Genomic DNA, 23,039 nt, shown 5'->3' on the forward strand with positions numbered 1-23,039 from the left:
TCCTCCATGCCAAGGAACATGCACAGAATAGGCATGTTGTTATAGTGTTTGATTTGTGGTTTTATTATTATTAGGGATGCTCCCATCAGGATTTTTGCAGCCCATTCAGAGTACCAATTCCTTGTCATTGTGATCAGCTGATACAGAGTACCGATTTTGATCCTTCAAGCTTTATAATGCATTAAGTACATTAAGTGGAGTTTGCTCCTTTTCTAAGAGAATAAATTAAGGATGCTGCATATAATGCCATAAACACATTGCTTATAACCATTTGGTGTGGACATGTCAATGTCAGAAGGAGCTTTGCAGAAAATAACAAAAAAAAAAAAACTGATTAAATGATAAGAAATGATTGATGCAATTTAGAAACATTGCAAATGATGGAACAATTTAACATGTCTCAATAAAGAAAAGTTTGGAGGGTATATTTGATGCATAAGAAGTCAAAATGCACGCATTAAAATCCATTACTTCTTTAGTAAAAGGAAATAGGCCTATAAACTACTGTATGATGCTGTTTGACATGCGTCTTCCTCTGCTAGTAAACTCGTAAACAAACATTTGTGATCAGTTCATCAGATCGACCAGATTACTGATCAAGTCATAAAAATGTGATTACCTGCCGATACCGATCTCCAGCCAATCAATCAGTGCATCCCTAATTATTATTATTACTATAAATGACTACTAAAAGGCATGAAAATAAATTTGACAAGCTTTGACAATGCATTCAGCTTGAGTGGGCCAGTAAAATAGAAAAATTGGGTGGTGAATATATAGTATTGTGCCAAATTTAATTGTCATTTTAATGACATTTTGTTCAGCTTACAATTAGTGGCATAATATAATATAGTAAGTTCACTTTTGAAAGTGTCTTTTTCACTCATTATAGTCTATTTTAAAATGGCTCAACAAATACCATGATAAAAATATCCAGGATGGAGAGCGTAATCAAGTTTAGTTGTAATGAGAAAGGCATAATAAAAATCTTAGAAACGTATATAAATTTAAAAAAGTATATACATGTGTGACCCGATCTGGTGATCGGGAAGTCACAGCATTCTATTTGAAGATACAGACTGATAATGTGAAAAAAACAATTAAATAATATAATGTTTAGCTACAGAACAGACATTGAAAAATAAATCTTACCGTTTCGTACTCCAGATCATTGAGTAAGATATTTGAACAGCTATTTAGGTTGACGAAGTTTTACCAAAATATGCTGGAAATAAACATTGCTTTTCTCAACTCCTTTTGTCACTTTCTCTATATTCCAGGTATCCCGTGAAACATCAATATCTCTGCCCTCCAAATATGGTCTTAAATGTTGTATAAAAGCAATCAAAAATCTTTCAAATGTACACAGTGTGTACACAAAGTGCTATTTTAAACTGACACACAACCAATTGGTCAGACTTAGCAGCACTGTGTGTAAACAAACATGTTAACACGTGATGTTTGTGATAAAGGTTGTAAATTAACGATGGAGAGCCGTGTTTTCTGTCATTTAATGAAGATTTCATTTATGAGGTCTTTCTATGGCCTTTGTTACCCAATATAATTGATTTTAACCCAATATTTAACTGCTGGTTTCGCCGTTATGAATTCCTTAACACTGTTAAATGTAGCACCTCTAGTTCAACCTTTCTGATTTAGTAAATCTTTGTAAAATTTTTCATTTTTATTCAAATAAAACGTAATAATAATTTGAGCTTCTGCCTGGTTTAAAAGCATTTGAATATATGTTCAAATTAAGCCGCAAAATCAATAGTTTATCCCTTTAAATACAGTGGATTTTGAAAATGCTTTTGAAAAACGTTTATCGCAATTTTCTCAGGTTTATCGCAATTTTCTCAGGCAAACAACCATAATTCCAATGGGCATATCTTCAAAACCATTCAAGAATGAATTTGAGCATTTGAGTCTCCTCTTACCATTGATACCTAAATCTCAGTTTTGGAATTTGGATCACTGTTGCTGTGTCCCAATTTGCATATTTATACTACGCCCTAAAAGTATGTATTTTTTTGTGTGAAGAAACAATATATATTTTTCAATGTGTAACAGAAGAGTATTTCCTTGTTAACAGATCGTTATGTTACTTGGTTATGAGCCCTTTCAGTCATCCACACACCATCCACATTTCTGTTAATGAAATGTGCTAAAATGGGCATTAAAACACAATGTGCAATTTACAGTGACCGAAAATTATAATTCATATATATTGTAAATTAATATAGCAAATATTGCGACAGACTCCGGTTAATACAAAGGGTGAATTTACAAGTCTATGCTGTGGGTTCACTCGAGCAGTTAACCAGAACTAAAAAAGCAGGATTGTGCCAGCGTTTGATTAATGACCACGCAAAATAACCTTAATTCTTGTGCAAGACAAGCTCTTCCTGACTCTAAATTTATCTGTGCTTGGCTGCCCTCTTGCTTGAATGACTACGAAAGCGTCCTATTTTTAGACTTTGTAAAAGGAGAGGGAAAACAAAGAGAAAGAGAGAGCGAGATAGACATGGTGTGAAATCGAGAAGGTAAACATTGAGCTAATTATGCATAGAAAAAAAGCTAATGGTGTAAAGAAACAACAATGAAGGCATGAGAGGCATAGTGAGTGTGTGTGTGTGCGTGTGTGTGAGAGAGAGTCTTATTAAAAAACAATATGGCTTTGTTTACATAGGAGATCACTGTGGGAGAGATATAGACAGGTCATCTATCCATCCTTAATCTTAACCAAAAGACAAAGCGTATACTGTATCGTTCTACTATCACTAAGCCAATGCTCTTATCACTATATAAAGTAAATAAAACAGGGTACTTTATTCCGAGACAAATATATTCATCTCCACTGTGAATGGAGATTTGGTTTCTATAGAGCCAGTAATGAATTCACTCAAATGTGAGCTGCTTTAGTGCATAAACATGACTCAAATAAAGAGCTCACTGTTGGCGGCGACATGAGGGAAGCTAATAGAATCTACGAAGAATTATGTTGTTTTGTTAGACATGACAGCATGGGGTGGGTCCAAAAAGAAAAGCCATTGAGCGCCAGAATCAACAGTTCAGACTGCAATAATGTGGCCATTAACAGCAATTGTTATGCAGAAGCCAAATGTGTCCTCCAAGCATGAAGCAGCATTAGCAGTTTAAAAACATTAGGCTTGATGTAGTCGTTTAGCCAATGGTCCGTGGGCGGTGCTTGGCGTGACGTCTGAGGCTTAGACCATATCAATAATGTCAAATGCATATGTCACACTTTCCTGGACACACTTAAGCAGATCCTCAGCTGTCCTCTGATTGGTTTAAATGATTTAAACATACAGGATTTCTGTGAGTCGAGTGTGAAGCAATCTTAAAACATGACTGGTTGGTTAATCTGTCAGTCATATAACATAGTGGGAAGCTCCTTGACCATTTAAGCTCCCAGACCTTCAGGCGTCAGAATGAGTTCTTGCAATGCTTGATAAAAATTGAAGTCCAAAATAACTTGTTTGATTGCATTATATGGGCAGCGCATTCAAACATGAGCTTAACAGGATTTGTGGATCATGTTTGGAATTACAGGAATAATAACAAGACTTGACAGCTTCCAATGTGAGCGCATCATGAAATAACCCCAGAGCAATTTACTGCAAAGTATTATCAGATAAGTGAGCAAATTCTTGAGCAGTCATCTGTTATGGCATTATTTAGAAACCGGAAGATGCAATAAATATGCTGCATTTACACTGCAGATCTTGATGGTCAATTCCAAATTAGTGAGTGTATTTGATTTATTTATTTTTTTGACAACCTGCTTGCATCGTCTTTTAAAAGTGACTTGTCTCTAATTGTCTGCATTTACACAGCACACAACAAAGGCACAATGCACAGGCACTGACTGGCAGCTGATAATAAATGAGCGCTCCATTTTTCTCCATTCCTGTATTTAATCTGTTCAAAGGGTTTATTTATTTTTATTCTTTTAGACTAGTTGTTTTACTATAGTTTATGGAAGAAAAGTTCTCATTTGGCCATCTTCTTTTAATCCTTTTTGAACCAGTAGGCATTTTATTGTCATGTCCATGGCGTGATTAATGCATGTGATGTATGCAACAGTTTAATATTAGTTTAAATTGGTTATGTGGTGGATGTTGCGCCACCTCTCTCTCTCTCTCTATGGTTAACATGCTTAAATAATTGTGCAACATGACAATATAAAAACTTTTTTAGTCCTTGTGTATGAGATTTAAAGTTTGGGACTCTGCTGAAGTCTGTTCTAAAATGAAAGCATCAGAGTTGACAACATTTACTATGGTTTTTAATGATGTGCATCTTGCATTGACAGGTGGAAATCCGATCTGCCTGCTTACACTACATATCAGTCTTGGGCACATATCCGATTCAAATCGGATAAATTTTCAGATACGAACAAAGCCTTAGAGATCTACATCAGAAAATGCTTAAAGCGTTTACCCAAGTTTATCCCTTAGTATAGATAAAAATACCTTTTAAAGTTCATTTGGACCAGCAACAGCTGATTGGATACCTGCATCCTTCAAAATGTCTTTTTGTTGTCACCAAAAGAAAAAAAAATGAATGTAGGATTGGAACAATTGAAGGTTAAATAATTAATGATTATTAATGACACAATTTAAGTACACCATGAGATTTATATTTCAATAATTTAACAATACATTTTAGGGCCATTTCATATAATTATTTCATAATTTCAATTATTATATGCAGAAAAAAAAATGCCATTATAACTGCCAATATCCACTGCCAATAAAACTGTGGCTCAGGGATTAGCACGGTTCCCTCTCAGTCCCAGTAGGTATTTCTGTGTGGAGTTCGCATGTTTTCCCTGTGTTTGTATGAGTTTGTTCTGCTTTCCCCCACAGTCCAAAGATGTGATATAGGTGAAACGGATCAACTAAATTGGCCAGGGTTTGTGGGTATTTCCAAGCAGAGGGTTGTCCTCTCGGTATTGGGTTGCGACTAGAATGGCATTTGCTGTGTAAAACCTATGCCAAAAGTAACAGGCAGTTCATTCCACTGTGGCCAAAGGAAATTGAATGAGTGAACTGCCAATAAAATTAATACAATGAAAAATAAAAAATAATTTAAACATGAACGATGGATTTAATCTGAAAGAAAACAATACAAAACTATCACAATCATCAGCACTTTTATTAGTTTATTTTACAGACTTATAATATGCTGTTGTTCTATTGGAAATTTTATTTAAAAATGGCTTTCGCGCCATCTAGTGGCTGTTTCCCAAATCGCACTAGAGTGTCACCTCTTGGTGATTCTATGCTCTTTGTCCATAGTAGGAAAAAATACTACCAAAGAAGTCGTTTACGTAGGACGTTTACGTTTACATGGACATCAGTAATCTAAAAATCTGTCTTAATCTGTATAAGACAATATGATTAAGGTGTTTACATGAGTTGCTTTATGAATGCTCCTTTTATGATCCCATTTTATATGTTATAGTACATAGTTTGACTTTTTGACATTTGGCAATAGTTTCCTCTGGTGTTCCTCAGTTCCTCTTTGTCATGATGCCATATGTAATTTTTGGGCATTTCATACGTGCAAACAGACTACAGTGAATATAAATTCTCAAGCAACTTTTCATTCATTCAGGCAAAGTCACTTCAACGTCAAGGCACTTCATAATGTCAATTTCTTCCAGAATTCCCAGTATAGTCATCGCTTCCCACTTGCACCAAAAATGTGCTCTCCTAGCTAAAGTCAGTCTTATTTATTTGAGATAAAACGTTGCATAATGTAGCGAAATGTACTACATAATGGTAATAGCTTGATTAGATTAAAATAGGAATACTCCATGTCTTAATCTGATTTCTTTTTTTAGTTTAATTATGACTTACATTACAGTCAACAACAAAAATTTAGCTGTTTTGTTAATAATAGTAGATTACTAATCATGGTATTTATTATTAATAATTAATCAGAGTATCGTCTTAATCGTATTAAAATTGGATTATTTCTGTCCATGTAAATGTACTCAATAAGTGCCAGCTAGCAACCCTTCCCAACAGAAGAAAAAAACTAAAATGGGCTTTAAACAAGTGAAGGGTGAGTAAAATATGGTAGAATTTTGATTCTTGGTTGAACTCTTTAAAGAGCACTCCCTCCACCCATTCCAGAGGAAGTTCCAGTAAGGCAGGATTAATGTTTTCCAGTCAAGTGTACTGAATGGAGGAGGAACGGCTTTAAAACAATTCCTGGTTCTCTGCCACATTTTCCTGTTGTCAAGCTAGTGAATTAGACGGGCACACCGTAGATGGTTGTGAACATGTAAATGTAGCCAGAAAACCCTGTTGATGTTCCACTCCACATCCTGCATGCAGAGGAAAATAGAATCTATGACTTTCCATGTATGTCACAACACATTTTAGACATCCTGAATGATGAGAGCCATCAAGCGAAGCCAAGCCAGTTTTTTATGATCCTCTATCACTCTGCTAATCAGAATGACAAAATTATTCAGATTGCCTGGCAAAGAACTTAGAGGTCAAGTATGCAAGTTTAATACCGAGTGCTATAACTAGGTATTGCACACCTGGTTCAGAACAAATGCAAGCGCATGTTGCCAGATTGATGACATGAATAGGAACACCTGAAATTTATATTTTAGAAACATCTCCTATTTCTTGTAGCTGAACAACAGGATAAACTGCCAATGATCACCTGAGGTGCTTTATTCAGTGTTAAATGACAATAATGTGAGCATGAATGCCTTTTTCACATGACATTTATTGCCATACCACTTAAAGAAGCAGCAGACAGTTCACCTCAGATCTTGAAAATAAATAAACCATTTAAAATTGATGTTTAGAACTGTAACTCGGTGCAAGCCAACACATTTCAGTGATTTAGCATCTACATTTAACAACGTTAAAGAGCTTTAATATGCAGGGCTCAACAATAAGGACTGCCCGGTGGCCCAGGGCTAGTGTGAAAGACACTTGGGATAGTAGACCGCATCATTACTGGCCCCATTGGGACAGTGCTGCCTTGTCACTAACGTTTACCTTATCTGTGACTATTTGTCAATTGCGTGCATTTTAAGTCTTTACACACTACGTTCTCTGTAATGTCGTAAACAAGATATTATTTTCTGGTTCCTCTTATCTGATTGATTTGACCATGCTATTTTTTTTTTTTAAACCTGGTAACAACCAGTAAAGCGTAAAAACAGCAACATGGCGGCAACATCAAATTATAAGGCTAACAGAAAATGTCTGTTGTTAAATAATTTCAAACTGCAATAAAATACCTTCACATTTTCCATACTGCTCTTTTTGTTTGCATAACACTATTATTTACAGTTTTTTTTAAGTATTGAAATTCTAGATTCACAGACTTTATTTTTGACACATTATTTAAAATATGTGGCAAAAAAAATAGCTATTAACTTCCCTTTTTTTCTTGGTGGGGCCAGTTAAAATTTTGGCAGGGCAAGTAAAAATCTAAACCACTTGCCCGATCGGACCAGTAGAAAAAATCCTTAGCGTTGAACCCTGATATGTATTTATTAGATTATGAACCTTACCATTTAGTTGGAGTGCAGTAAGTGCACTATTCTGTGCTTATGAATGGCTGTATTTAAATTTCTGTCTTAATTCTTTTGGTGCAAACTAAGGCCCAGTTTACACTAGTGCGTTTTAGTTTTAAAACGGCGTTTTAGAATGAAAACGATCCGCGTCCACACTCGCGTTTTACCCAGCGTTTCTGAACTGCTCTCCGTCCACACTAAAACGCTGAAAACGCACATCACGTGACCACACAGACACTCTCTGCCAAGCGCTGCAGCCTGTCTACCCAGATGAGAGCTCTGCTAGTCGGACTTCTCATCAAGCATCTCCCGCTGGATCTAATCTCACTATATTTATTAAACGGGATATTTCATTCATCTTGTTGTCTTTATCTAACGACATGTTCCCTGACTTTGGTCATTGGATTTTTTCTCAGGTAACGTGGCTAAGCGCAAAGATAAGTTAATGATTAATGTAACCACGTAGCCTATTCTGTATATTGACTGATCGCTTGCCTTTATTTCCTATAATGTAAAAACTTATTGTATGTTATACTTTTATAATGGCCATTATCGATTATTAAAACTGATATTCAGCAAAAGAGAGGGCGTGTTTCGTATTTTCACTGAAATTGAAAGGAGGCAGTTGTTATCGGCTCCGTTTTGTTATAAATATCCACACAGTGAAGATGACGCTCATATATGCAGCACGACGCCTCAACATTTCTGCTGTCTGTTTAGTTGTTAATATCAAAATGAAAATAGGCAGTTCCTTAAATCATGTATACATTTTATTGTTGAGAAAGTGAAACAACGTAGCCAGGGTGATGTGAATGAAGTTATAAAGTACACTGTTCCCTTTGAAGATTGACGCGTGTCCTCGGTATAGTCTGTTTTCCATATCAAACTGAGAAGAAGAGATGCAGCCTTGATCAAACTTGCGAAGTCTGAACAAGGAGAAAATGCAGGACTGAACTGTGTGTTAGGCTACTTAATATTCAGGAAAAGCCCCAATCAGAGAGGCGAATGTCAGCAGCCCCCCCTCTGTTTTCAGATGTCTCCGTTTTCAATCATCCACACTGAGACGGAGCAGTAGCGTTTCAGAATGAAAACGGCCTCATCAGCGTTTTTGAAACGCTCCGTTTTCGGCGCTCGAGAACTCCGGCGTAGTGTGGACGGTTGGCGTAACCGTAGCAAAACTTATGCGTTTTCAAACTAAAACGCATTAGTGTAAACGGGGCCTAAACTAAGCTAAGTTGCTTATCACTGCAAATCTCGTCACGTAGCGTGTTGTTAGGACATGGGGTTACAATGTAACCTGCTCACCCAATGCTTACATTCACATTATTTATAATATTTGGTTATTAATAACCACCTCATGTGGTACTCTGAATCTGCGTCTCATTTCAGAGGCTGTGAATGTCCACCGGAGGTCACATTTCAGTCACAGAAGCATTTTTTCAGAGTCTTTCTGATGGACTGAATGAAATATGCTGTTTTCCACAAATGCAACCAGGGGTGCTGAAATATAATTGGCTAAAGTGGCATAAGGCGGGTTAAAACAACCAAAACAAAGACAGCCGTTCTGGCACGGAAAGCACATTTTCAAAGCAGACTATCTGACTTCAGCATTGTTTTTCAGATAAACAAGAATGTTCACTTGACATGCTTCTTAAACATCAGCAAACATATTATGGTATTTTTATGCTTTAGAACAGTCAAAAACTTACATACAGCACCTTTAAATTTCACCAAAGTTCTCAAAGAACATGTTTGTAGGTGTTTGTCTTGTCAAGATTTGGCCAAAATCCTTCAACTTTATGCAAATAAAGCGGGTCTTTTGCAATACGAGAATTAGTTACCCAAGCAGACTCAATGTTTTTAATTTTAAATTATACAAGCTTTTTTATGCTTTAATAGCTAAACAAAATAAGTTGTAAACATATACAAATCTACATAAATAAGATTGTATTAGTTCAAAGCAGTTCAGGGAGCGTCATTTGGCTCTAAGGGAAAAATGAAGCGTATGTATTGTATGCAGAACTAAGGATTGCTGTGGTTGCCTAATAGGCATTCATCAAAACACTATGTGGTTTGTGGTTGCTTTTCTGCATGATTAAAATGTAATTATGCAAATATTTTAACCGCACTGGTTGACCATATCAAAATTGAATCAAGGAAGAGTATTTAAACTCCTCAAAATGGCCTTTTATACTTGCACCTAATGTCCTCCCTTTAACATAGACTTCCTTCTCTTTGCCATCCTTCTTTCTGTCCTTGTTGGGTAAACTTTCTTTCTGGTCTGACGTATTGCATACCAATCGTCTGTGCAATCAACTGATGGACTTTTTAGTGCTTTTCAGTCATGAACCAATCACATTTCAAGCCATCAACTCAGATACTGAGTGAGTCATTTGATTGTGTTTGGATAACTGCCGCAGTCTTGCTATTTGACTGTATGCTACAAAAAATACTGAACTGTATGACCTGCCATTTGGTCTTAAGGTAAAAACTTGTTTATGTTCTTAAAACAAAATCAGTATCAAATGAAATGGGCAAAGATAAGCGAGTGTGCAGTATAAAGACAATCATGTAGTTTAGTATTCCACTCATGACCAGAAACGCACTGGCCAATCGCTCACTTATTTTTTCTATTACATGGAGTGGTGTAAAATGATATATGGACACAGAGCAGAGCTGCCTAGATAAGCACATTTTAGCACTTGGTTCAAACATACAGTATTTGTTCTTGATTCAAGCCCAATAAAAACTCACCAATTTGTTCTGGGAGAGACAAAAACAAGCCAGATATATTTCTGGATTAAGTTGTCTTTTACAAAACTCAAAACATTTATGTTCACAGGAGTCTGATTGAATTCATTTCTATTTTTAAATGGAATCTCTGTAGGGCCTTATGATTTCATCAATGTGAAAAAAACAAGATGGAATCACAGAATTCAGCCTGAAATAAAAATTTGACCAATTTTGGATGAAAACAATTAAATTAGTCAAAAATAAAAGTTTGGTTTAACAAAGAAATTGTGACTGAAAAAAATAATATAGTAGCTACAGTAGAATGCACTTCTCAACATATTTAAAGATTACGTCTGAAGCAGATATTAAATCTGTATTGTCTGAAAAATCATGTGGAAAGAGGTCTGTGCAGAACTAATTTTTTAGTCCTGCTCCCACAAAGGTTTATTTCACAAAGTTTTATTCTGCGCCCAACTGCTACCGCTGTATATTCTGCCTTTGTTCAACCACTGCCCGCTTAGAATAATTTTCTACCTGACCTGACCGTTCCCGCTAAATTTAGATCTGGTTTTCAAAATCTCATGTTTAAATTGGGTACTACCAAAAGAGAGAGATAACTGATAAAAGTGTAGGTTGTGCAAGGATTGTAGGCTAAATGTCAATTGTTTGCCCCTTTGTGATGAGACATGTGTACAGCCTTAAACCTGAGGTTTCAGTCTTGTGACTGCTAATGGGTAAAACGATGGGGGATTATCACTTTGTGCAAAGGCGAATTGTTTTTCCATTTGCACCTAATATGCTTGAAAAACTCCCATACATCAGACTTGTCTAATGTGGGATTCCTAACACTAAACCGACTATTTTCGACTGCAATCTAAAGGACAGCACATCTTCACTTTGCTCTCCCATGTTGGTAAATCCTGCTATGAGGAACGTTAAGTAGATGATGCACACTGTGCGAACAAAAAGCATGTGCAGAAACCACTGGTCATGCGTTCATCATGTGTAACAGTCGCGTACACTGGCTGTACTGTGCTGAATAAATATAAGGGAAATCACAGATATGCTGTTCCGAAATAATGTCGGGACTCGGGAGCTCTATATTGTTAGTCTGCCCACTCCAGTTACCAACGGCTACAGTGTTTTATTTAGAAATTTATTCCTGCACTGCAAGAAATTCGGTCGGGTCATTAACATTAACATTTTAAATGACAAAGATCTTATAATAACCCACAGTAACACCTCAGGCTTGTTGTAAAAAAATGCCTCAACTTACATTTTTGCAAACCATAATACATTTCTCTTCATTGCACGTTTCAGATGACAAATGCTGTCTACATTTTTGCAAATATACATTTATGAAAAATGAAAATAAAAGCTATTTTGTACCATTAAGTGTTGCGCAATAAACTGCAAGAAAATACCCCTTTATTCTTCGATAAGAATATGTCCCATTATTAGTGTGAAAAGAAACAAAAATTGTGAACATTATTATGCCCAGTAGTGTTCATTTTACATTGAATCTCCAGCCAAACATATATTGAAGTACAATTTTCTGGTTTTACAAACATGTAGCTTGTATTTTCAATCAGTTTGTGTTGTTATTTGAATGAGTTTATATTGGTGGTGTAAAAAAAAGACCTTCAAGAGACAAATCTGACCATGAACCTGACATATATACAACTTTAACCTCATTTTCTTGCTCATCTTTCAGCTGACAGCAAAAGTGAGGGAAGTCCTGAGAGCCCTGCCCAGACAATAAGAGGAAAACACCAACTAAGCAGCTTCATAGGGTGCGTCAGGCTGTCTTTTGTCTGTTGACTGTGAAAGCTTTTTTACACTGCCACTTTAAACAGTTCATGACAGGAGACAAATGCTTTCTGTAATGGACAAATAATGACAAAGGTATGTTCATCGATCTACGGATCTGCAAGCAAAGGTTTTTATGATTGTTTGCTTATGTCATAGTGATTACATTTTGCAAACATGATTGATACAGAATCTCTTTATATGATCTAGCAGCACAAACACACTTAACTTTAGCAAGTGTTGAGATACAACACCCATAGACTAACAGGATAGAGAAGTAATTCAAATATGACACACCTGAGCTGACAAACATACAGTGTGTACTAGTGTGCAATACAGCATGGGCCTGTATATTAGAGTGGATAATATATCAACAGCTGAAATGGAAGAGTTCAATGGGTTAAACGCATTCAGGTGTCCTGGTATGTCCATGCTGAACAGGCAAATGTTTTGTCTGTGAGACCTTTGTTTGGGTTCAATGATGAACTCTCAAAATTATTTTGTTTGTTTACTTCAAGTATATGAAAAGGCAACTAAATAGTTTTTTTTTTGTCTTAAAGGAACACACACAGGCTTATTTTAAACCCAAGGCACTTTTAGCTTAGCATAGATCATTGAATCAGATTAGACCATTAGCATCTTGCTTAAACATTTCAAAAGAGTATTAATAATTTTCCTGTTTAAAACTTGGCTTTTTTCTGTAGTTACATTATGTACAGAATGTCAAACTTTAAATAGAAAATTTATAATTTTTGAATGAGATGCTAATGATCTATTCTAAGCTAAGCTAAAAAAAAAGCTCCCACCAGAGCCAGAGATCAGCTGAATTGACTGAGAAAACCCTATAATGAGCCAATTTTGGCAAAAACTTTAACACTTTATTTTAAGTGTCCAAAAAAATCCATTAATGTATGGTTAATTGTTCATAAATATGCATTAGTTAAGAAAAAAAAAAACACTAGTAATTAATGGTTGACTACATTTTTATTGTCCCGAATTATGCATTAGTTAAGTTTAGTTAAACTTGTAAATCATGATTTACTTGTTCACAATTATGCATCAGTTAAGCATGAGCAAACTCATAATTCATGATTAACTGAACATTTAGCAAAACTTGATGTATTTCTTTGATTCGTAGGGTATTTAATTAACCAAACACTAGTAATTGTTTAATTACTGCTGGTTTGCAATAATATGGCTAAAATAAACACAGTTTAACCTCAACTCCTAAAGTTAAAGCTGATATTCAGTTTTGTTTACAAGAATTGGCTAGTAGTTAATTAAGGCTAAAATGTCATTAATACAGTGCTAATAAGGGCGATTTGACCCCTATTCTAAAGTGAAAGTAATATCCACATAACTAATGTATAATTCAGCACCCTAAAATATTAATTTAACTAGTGTTTTTGCTCTTAACTAATGTTTAATTGTGACCAAATTAACCATTAGTTATGCATTTATTAATGCTTAACTACTGCATAGTTTTGAACCCTTAAAATGAAGTGTTACAAACAAATTCCTTTAAACTATTTTCTCCTCAGTCTCTCAATTTCTCCATTGACTTCCATTCATAGGCATGCGAATGCGGCAGACCAGAAATGAAAGCACGTGTTTCGCATTTCACTGCATTTGAAAGTTCAAGCTTGGTGAATTCTTACCTGCGAAATCACATCAGATGATTGTTCACTTTTATTAATGTCTAATCATATTGTTTAACCCAACCCCTTTTCGCAGCGCCGTACGACAGAACTTTGCAAGCACAAGGCCGGTGTGCTGCATAGTTTAGCTGTAACTTCCTTCAACACTTCCTGTGTTTAATTAGGGTTGGAACTAAAATATGCAGGACACTGGCCCACCAGGACTGATTTGGACACCCCTGCTCTAGTGTGACCGCAGCTCAAGTCACTTTGGACAAAAATGTCTGCTATATGACTAAATGTAAATGTAATTTTCATGACTTTTCGAAAACCTTGTGGGTTTTTTTGTTTTTCCAAAAGTTTTTCAAGCCTGGAAAATGTCATGTCAAAATTCCAAGACTTTTCCATGTTTTCCATGACAGTATGAACCCTGTAGAGGGATCAACACTTGAAGTGGATCAAAAAATTCTAAATTGCCCAAAGACAAGAATGGGTGTTGTTCAATAATGTTTTGATCCACTTCAGATGTTGACTACTGTAGCTCTGTCATCATGCTAGTGAAGTTTGCATTGTGACTCCGCATGTTAATTTTGTGTGATTAACTATTTAAATAAAAAGGTACCTTTAATCCTGCCTCTTTGCTTCAAATTAACCTGAAGATTTGATAACAATTTGCAGTTGACTGACAGCCAAGTCTGCATCCATTGGGCTGCAGTCAATTTTCAACCGTGAGAAAGAAAACTTGCTGATGGGAGCGAGAGCAGAGCTGTGCCCTTGAGCACAACAGCAGGTCACCACCCTTTTACAGGTGAAGCACTTTGCATAATCTCCCCATTAATCACACCTCTCTGCAAACACAAGCTCATGTGCTGAATGCAATATCACACTGCAACTAGTTTACCCCAAACACTGCAAGAATTCAAAATGAAAAAACCCAAATCAATTAACCATTAGGGGTGTAACGTACACTCCAGTCACAATTTGATGCAAATAACCATGACAATAAAGCTAAAATTTAAGCCAACATAAAAATATGGTGGTTATTAATAATTCTTTTAAGACATCAAAAAATCTTTTTATTTCAAATGATAAATATGGCATGAAATAGATTTGAACTTGGACCTGTCCCCCAATCCACAATGTAGGAAATATTATATTAAATTGTTATACAGAACAGTGGTTCTCAAACCTTTTTCATCAAGTACCACCTCAGAAAAAAAATTGTCTCTCCAAGTACCACCATAATGAGCAGTATTGAAATACAGTAGCGTAGTAGGCCCGGTAAAGCAGCTACAACTCTGCAGAGTTCAAAAACGTGGCAAATTAATTTCTATTATTAAGAATATTTATTATTGTCAGCCACTTTAAACATTATAAATAGTCTAAACATTAACACTGTACTGTGCTTATAGGTAAAACAAACAAACTAAAAAAAACTAAAAACGTTAATATTTAAAATTAAATGTGCTTTTAAAAGTAAAAAATGGTAGATTACTGTTCTTAAAAAGTAAAAAAAAAATCTGTTGTACTTAAATGTAAAGTATTAACATATAGTAGCCAATTCATTAAAACCTGGGGATGTTGCTTGGACCTCATAAACTATATGTCATCACATTGATGTATAAATCATTTTTGATAATTTTTTAAATATATGTAGCATACGACATATTTAATTCCTTCACGTACCACTAGAAGGAAGCTCACGTACCACTAGTGTTACACGTACCACAGTTTAAGAACCACTGATACAGAATATTGTTTAATGCAGTCCTCTCACTGAAATTCAGTACATTCACACTTTAAATGCAGGCTTTTGTTGAATCTTATTACACACAAGCCACGCACGCATAGACTCTCTTGAATAAAGGCACTTACATTATGAGATTAAACCACATAAACTGCTTTGAATAATCATACAACTAAAACTAATTGTGATATGGTGATTTAAATGTTTGACTTTTGATGATTATTGGCATAATTCATAGTTCTAATGGAAAAGCGGTTTAAAAATCATTAGCACCTAACCCAAAAGAGTTACTACTAGGGGGTGTAATGGCACCAAATTCACAGGTTGGTATGCATCTCCATTTTTAAATCATAGTTCAGATCAATTTTGATATGGTTAGTCAGTAAAAAACGCAAAACTTAAAATTGTGTGATTTTTTAAAATTATTATTTATGATTACATACCTGCTTGCTTTAAATAAATTATATACAATTGAAGTAATTTTTTTAATTAAAATTGAAAGTAAATTCTCCTTTAAATAATATATTTAAATATTTAAATCATCAAATTATAGTTCACAAATATTTCATTCATTCATTCGTTTTCTTGTCGGCTTAGTCCCTTTAATAATCCGGGGTCGCCACAGCGGAATGAACCGCCAACTTATCCAGCAAGTTTTTACGCAGCGGATGCCCTTCCAGCTGCAACCCATCTCTGGGAAACATCCACACACATTCACGCACACACTCATACACTACGGACAATTTAGCCTACCCAATTCACCTGTACCGCATGACTTTGGACTGTGGGGGAAACCGGAGCACCCGGAGGAAACCCACGCGAAGGCAGGGAGAACATACAAACTCCACACAGAAACGCCAACTGAGCCGAGGTTCGAACCAGTGACCTTCTTGCTGTGATGCGACAGCCACCGCCTCGCCTCAAAAATATTTACAAAATGTTTATCTTTTCGGCTAAATAGAATGGACTTTAAATGGAGGGACAGAAATCTCACAGGTTAAAGCTTAACATATTAGTGTTTGTAAAATGAATAAATGTATCATGTACACCTTAAGGTTGAGTATATTGTAACAGAATTCCCACATAAATGTAAATTCTATCTTATAAATACATTAAGTCTTTGATAAAACTATAGAGAACTCTACATCACTGATACATAATATTTGCATTAATATAGTGCAATATGTCAATATAAGATGTACTTTTACACTTTTACACTTCTACTGTGCATAGAGCGAGAGAGAGGGTTATTTAAATTGATTGTCTGTTTACCTAATAAAGTATATAGAAAAAAGGTTTAATCTTGCTTTTGTAATATTTCTTGCTCTATACTGTGAGATCAAAAACTATTCATTAGTTAACACCAGGTTTCCTTACAGGAAAACACTAAAAGAACTAACAAAACAAGTCACTTTACAGTAACATACTGTATATTTACTCATTGTTTTCATAATCAGTCACGTGCATTTGGGTTTTGTTACTAAATTTAGCGCTTATGAATATTCCGTTACTTAAGTCATTTATTCATTCATTTTATTCTGCTTTTCGGGGGCCGGGTTACAGGGGCAGCGGTCTTAGGAGAGAATCCCAGTAGACTCTACTTTCTTCGGGGGAATCCCGAGGTGTTCCCAGGCCACCCGAGAGACAGTCTCTCCAGCATGTCCTGGTTCTTCCCCGAGGCCTCCTCCCGGTGGGACATGCCTGGAACACCTCCCTAGGTAGGCGTCCAGGAGGCATCCGAAACAGATGCCCGAGCCACCTCAGCTGACTTCTCTTGATGTGGAGGAGCAGAAGCTCTTCTCCATGTGATGCCCTGCCACTCTGCGAATGAAACTCATTTCGATCGCTTGTAACTGAGATCTTGTCCTTTGGGTCAATATTGTACATATCGCTGTCAATCTTAAATTGTCCTGTTTTTTTGTTTTTTTTGGGAGTATGCTGTTGTATTTTGCACTATTTGCACTGTCGTTGTATTTGCATTCTTTATTTTGTACTGTCTGGAGCCAGCACCTAAGCTTTTCACTCATCATAGCACACGTGCTGCTGATGATGTGACAATAAAAGTGATTTGATTTGAAGACCCAAAGCTCATGACCAGGATGAGAGTAGGATTGTAGATTGACCGGTAAATCGAGAGCTTTGCCTTTCGGCTTAGCTCCTTCTTTACCACAATGGACCAGTACATCGACCGCATTACTGCTGCACCGATCCTCCTGTCAATCTCACATTCTATCCTTCCCTCACTAGTGAACAAAACCACCAGATACTTGAACTCCTCCACCTGGGGTAAGGACTTTCCTCCAACCTGGAGGTTACTCAAGTGTCATCTAATATGTTTGTCCAAGATAATGTTTTGTGTGTTCATAAATGACTCAGTACCTTCTATACATAACTACTTGTGATTAACATTGTTCGTATCTATTTTTCCACACCCTTTACCACCTGCATTATTAATGTATTATAGTGGTGCTTTCAGTATATATTTTGAACAAAATCTGTAAAAGCAGGTGGCTCAGTGGTTAGCAGTCACCTCACAGGATGAAGCTTGCTGGTTCGAGTCCTGGCTGGACCAGTTAGCATTTCTGTGTGGGTTTGCATGTTCTCCCTGTGTTTGTGTGGGTTTACCCCACAGTCTAGACATGTGCTATAGGTGAATTGGATGAACTTAACTGTTCGTAGTTTATGCATGAGAGTGTATAGGTGTTTTCCAGTACTGGGTTGCAGCTGGAAGGGCATCCCCTGCATAACATATGCTCGAATAGTTGGCAGTTCATTCTGCTATGGCGACCCCTAATAAACAAGGGACTAAGCCAAAGAAAAATGAATGAATGATCTGTGTAAAACTGCATTTGTTCTACCCCAGTTCTATTTCAGTATTGATATTCTTTTATGCTCCAGAAAAAGAAAAATAACTCAAGCAAAAGCATCTTTATGAACAGAAAATAAGGCTTTAGGGAGAAATGTGTTTACAAGATGCATCTGATGCAAGTACCGTGTTTACTCTCCCACACAGATCAGCTATAAATACTGTAGCTGTTCTCTTTGAGACATTTCTGAAGTCCAGCAATCCAAACCAAAATTCCTTTTTTCTGTTGCAACAACTAACACTGCTGACTACACATTTAATGACTGATGAGCTCGACAAAGAAAACAAACAGAGCTGTTGTTCCAATGACCACAACTGTTATTGTTGTGTTCCTATCTCCAAATGCTCACACAAGACAATCAAACCTCTCTCTCTATCATTTCCCCTCAACAAAACACTTGGCATCTAAGTTCAGTATTACACAGACTCTAAAACATGAGGACGATGTGAACCTAGTGACTATGCGGTGTTGGATCTCTCTTCAATCCTTTTTAGAGCATGCAATTGCTTTCTTTTTTTGGCTATTTTTCTAACCCATTCTGATGGGCGAACAGCACACAAGGTACATTGTGGTGCTTTTCAGTTTCTGAAAATAGCCTCACTGTTGAGCCATATCTGAATGAGAGGGTCATCTGAATAGCTGCTGGTTCATTCTCCACTCATGAAAAGTGCAAACAACACCATTATGCTTGTCTAGAACGTACAACATTGTTGTCATTGAACATCCCATTCAATAAACACCAATGGGAAAAAAGTTTGAAAGCCACATCTGATTTCTGTTCAAGAATACTCATTTCGTGGATTTTTGGGATTGCTTTTGACTTCCTTCCTTCGTATAGCTCATCTGTGGCAGAAGGGAATGTGTGGAAAGATAAAATGAGATTCCTTCCAATAAACCACCTCATTCTTACAACATGAAGCCAAACAGCAGTTCTGACACAGAGACTTTAACCTAAGCTAACCTTAAAAGAGCTTTTTTCACTGTGGTGAATGCTAGGTTTGGTCTCTTCTTACTGAATGCAAGAGTGTATAGCAAATCCAAAAATGACATAGATTTGTATTTATAGTACATAAATTTGCAAATTATTGTGCAATTCATTTTGTAATTGTGAGACAATGAACCAAGAATGACTATATTATTTGTCTTTATATTATTTTTAATTAATAATATGTAGGCTCACATGGACTGAAAATGTTCATCGGATTTATTTACGATACAGTTTGTAAAGTAATATTTTCTGTTATATAAGAAACTTGCTTTGTCTACAAAATAAGTGGATCTAATTGGACTTGCATTGTAAACATTAAAAAAAGTTAAAAAGGTAGTTTTTTAATTTAAAATATATTTTTTTTGGTTATAATAATCCTTTTCAGCTGAAAAAGCAAACAATGTCCACAGATTCTGTCTGGCCCTAATCATATGTTATAGTACCCTTATTATGGTTTTGCATTTAACTACAAATTATAATAGTTCTATTTAAATATATACTACTTTGGTCCCACTTTATTTTATTATATATTCATTTTATGTGTAACGTTGGAGATGTTTTCATCCACTTTGGGGGGATTTTGAGTATTTATTTGGCCACAACATTTTCTGTGTTTTAGCAAATGGAATGATTTTTGGTAAATCTAATTTTGGGAAAAAACGCTTTGAAATGTAACCAAACAATGCACTATGGGCAGATCTACTACCCTTTCATTATGTTAGTGGCTATTTTTGTCCCATTGACTTCCATTATAAAGAAATTTTTTGACACCATGTAATCATGCATCCTACATTTCGGATGATTTTTATTGTTGGAAAGAGGTCAAATTTGTCATTTTTACTGTTGATCATCAAAAAATGCAGTCAAAAACGTCCTTAACTCAATGGGCCAAAACATTATGTCACTAACATAATGAAAGGGTAGTAAATCTGAACAATACACAAGGGTTGAGGTACAATTCTGGCTATTAATAAACCATTAACTATGACTTATGTCTTAATAAACTCCTTAGCTTATTAAAAAAGTTATTAAGATAGTAATTTTGGTATTAGGTACAATTCGGTAAGATCGTTTTATTTTATAAGTTCTAATAAACATCCAATATCCTATTAGGCAGGAAATATTGGCAAGCCAATATTTTATAGTGAGAATTGGCACAAACTAAAGTGTTACCCACCACTTTCAACCCCAAACAAGGACACTTGTTATTTTGAGGCAGAGTTAACATTTATTTTGGTGTTGTTAACTGCAAAAATGTGAAATCACTTTTTGATTAAAAAAAATAAAAATAAAAAAGTGTCAATTTTTGTATGGAAAATGCACCAATTGAAGTCAAAATACAGTTTTTTTCTTACCTTAGTGTGTATTGTTCAATTGAAAGCAAAAAAAAGTTTATACAGCGATCTTCAATATGCTGTATAAAATGAGGATGTGCATTGCGACAACTTTTACGTAAACAGGTCACATGAATGTTAATTCAAACAATGCCACCACAAACACTGTATGCAAAAAAGTACATAAAGGTTTAAGAATGCACAGTCTAAAATGTCATCTCATGAATGCCCGGGATTAACTCTTGAACATGGATACATTTTGAGCAATAAGAAACATGAAGCAATATATTTCAAAACACGTGGTTAACATTACATATTTAAAAAGAAGTGTTACTAATCCACGTTTTAAAGTGCTCAAGAGTTCAGCAAACAACATAGGCTGAAATCACAACTATAAAGTGATTAATTCTGATGTATGGAAAATGCATTTAAGGTTTATCAAAGGCCATCTAACTATGCAACCACAAACATATTTTATTTAACTGGGCAAGTGGTCAAAACTCTGAGCTCTGAATTAATGACTTCATACAGATCTGTAGTTCGGCCAAAATATGACAGCTTGTGTATATATTTAGCAGGATTTATTGCAACTAAATGCAATTGCTTAACTAGTAGTATTCAACATTGCATTCATTATTAATATTTTATGATCACAAACGTAAAGCCTAAACTGTAGTAATATTAAATTATTCTAGATGTACACTACCTGACAAAAGTCTTGATGCCTATCCAAGTTTTAGAAACAACAAATAATAACTTAACTGCATCCATACATCTTTGCAATGACTTAAATACCTTATAGTCATCTGAAATGACAAAGAAAGCGTTCTTGCAGGACTCCCAGAGTTCATCAAGGTTCTTTGGATTCATCTTCAATGCCTCCTCCTTCATCTTACCCCAGACATGCTCAATAATGTTTATGTCTGGTGACTGGGCTGGCTAATCCTAGAGCACCTTGACCTTCTTTGCTTTAAGGAACTTTGATGTGGAGGCTGAAGTATGTGAAGGAGCGCTATCCTGGAATTTGCCCTCTCATGTGGTTTATAATGTAATGGGCAGCACAAATGTTTTAATACCTCAGGCTATTAATGTTGTCATTTACTCTGCAGATCTTTCGCACGCCCCCATATTGAATGTAACCCCAAACCATGACTCTTCCATGCAGGTTCCGATCGGTCTTCTGCAGTATTTGTGATGATTGGGATGCAGTTCAGCAGATGATTCATTGGAAAAATGTACCTACTGCCACTTTTCCAAATGATCAACTAGAAGTCAAGTTATTATTTGTTGTCAAACGACAAGAATTGTATTACGTGCTGTAGATTCGGAATACCGCTACTTCAAAATGTTTTAATTCCTTCATTCAACTTTTTAAAGACTCAAGATTACACCAGACCACAACTTTTACATCATAAATAAATCACTTTCTTTTCCACCAGAGATTACCAGTATCTTAACAGTGTAAGGACATATCATCAACATGAACATTCATGACATTGCTACTGATACTTAAAACAATCTTCACTCTTGCCAAACGCTCAAGCTGTAGAGGTAGATAAAGTCTGACCTCAGCTCAGGAGTGTTTTGAGTGTTTAGAATAACAACATACCGTTTCATTCCAAGCACACACACACACACACACACACACACATAAACACCCGCAAACACACAGCGTTTGGCGGTGTTTTCAATCATAGATAAGGCTCCTGCGGTGGTAAACTGGTTGTCAGCAGCAATCTCACTGCCAGACAACACACATCCTCATTTACCACACACACACACAAACACACACACACCAGAACTTCAAATTCCAGCATGTCTTACAAAGAGACCGATTAGTGGTCTTACTAAGAAGACCAACATCAGAGAACTCGATTTTAAATGTAATATCCAATCATCAACACAGGAGAGGATTATAATGACAGAGATGTCAACTGTTATCAGCTGTCGTAAATAAGTCTAGAAGACAGACAGCGCAAATATATGATCTGGAGAAAGGGACACCCAGGACAGAGGATGGCGAGATAAAGCAGACTGTTGCGTTAAATCTCTGCAGTTAAAGCTGGATGAAATGATGCAAACTATGAAATGGAAATGCAACAAAGTTTATCCCCTGGGGTGAAATGTGGATGATAACACTCACACACAGTGATTTTCTTTCTTCCCCTTTGAGGCTTATTTCATTCTGCTGCACTCAGCACATTTCTAGCTCACGTATGGACAAATAAATAACTACATTTTTTATATATTCAGAAAAAAAATGTCAGTGGTGCTTGCAATTTTTACCACTGCTCTAGGGTGTTGAGGGATGTCAGGGTGTTGCTGTGCTGTTGCTAAGATGCTGC

General features: G+C 35.9%; 3 protein-coding genes across 17 annotated transcripts in view; 1 reads left to right on the forward strand and 2 right to left on the reverse strand.

Annotated features, from left to right (window-relative positions):
- The window catches only part of zswim7 (zinc finger, SWIM-type containing 7), a 184,164-nt gene extending 169,778 nt beyond the window's left edge, over positions 1-14,386 (forward strand). The window contains exon 7 of the transcript XR_012405761.1: positions 12,027-14,386. The gene's annotated coding sequence lies outside the window, so the exon portion shown is untranslated. The remainder of the gene's footprint in view (positions 1-12,026) is intronic.
- Positions 1-23,039, reverse strand: part of specc1 (sperm antigen with calponin homology and coiled-coil domains 1) — a 182,656-nt gene that overhangs the window by 89,695 nt on the left and 69,922 nt on the right. The gene's annotated exons all lie outside the window — the stretch shown is intronic.
- The window catches only part of cntrl (centriolin), a 548,241-nt gene continuing 540,411 nt past the window's right edge, over positions 15,210-23,039 (reverse strand). Inside the window, exon 25 of the transcript XR_012406453.1 lies at positions 15,210-15,500. The gene's annotated coding sequence lies outside the window, so the exon portion shown is untranslated. The remainder of the gene's footprint in view (positions 15,501-23,039) is intronic.

Source organism: Danio rerio, chromosome 5 (genome assembly GCF_049306965.1).
Source record: "Danio rerio strain Tuebingen ecotype United States chromosome 5, GRCz12tu, whole genome shotgun sequence".
Taxonomy (NCBI): domain Eukaryota; kingdom Metazoa; phylum Chordata; class Actinopteri; order Cypriniformes; family Danionidae; genus Danio; species Danio rerio.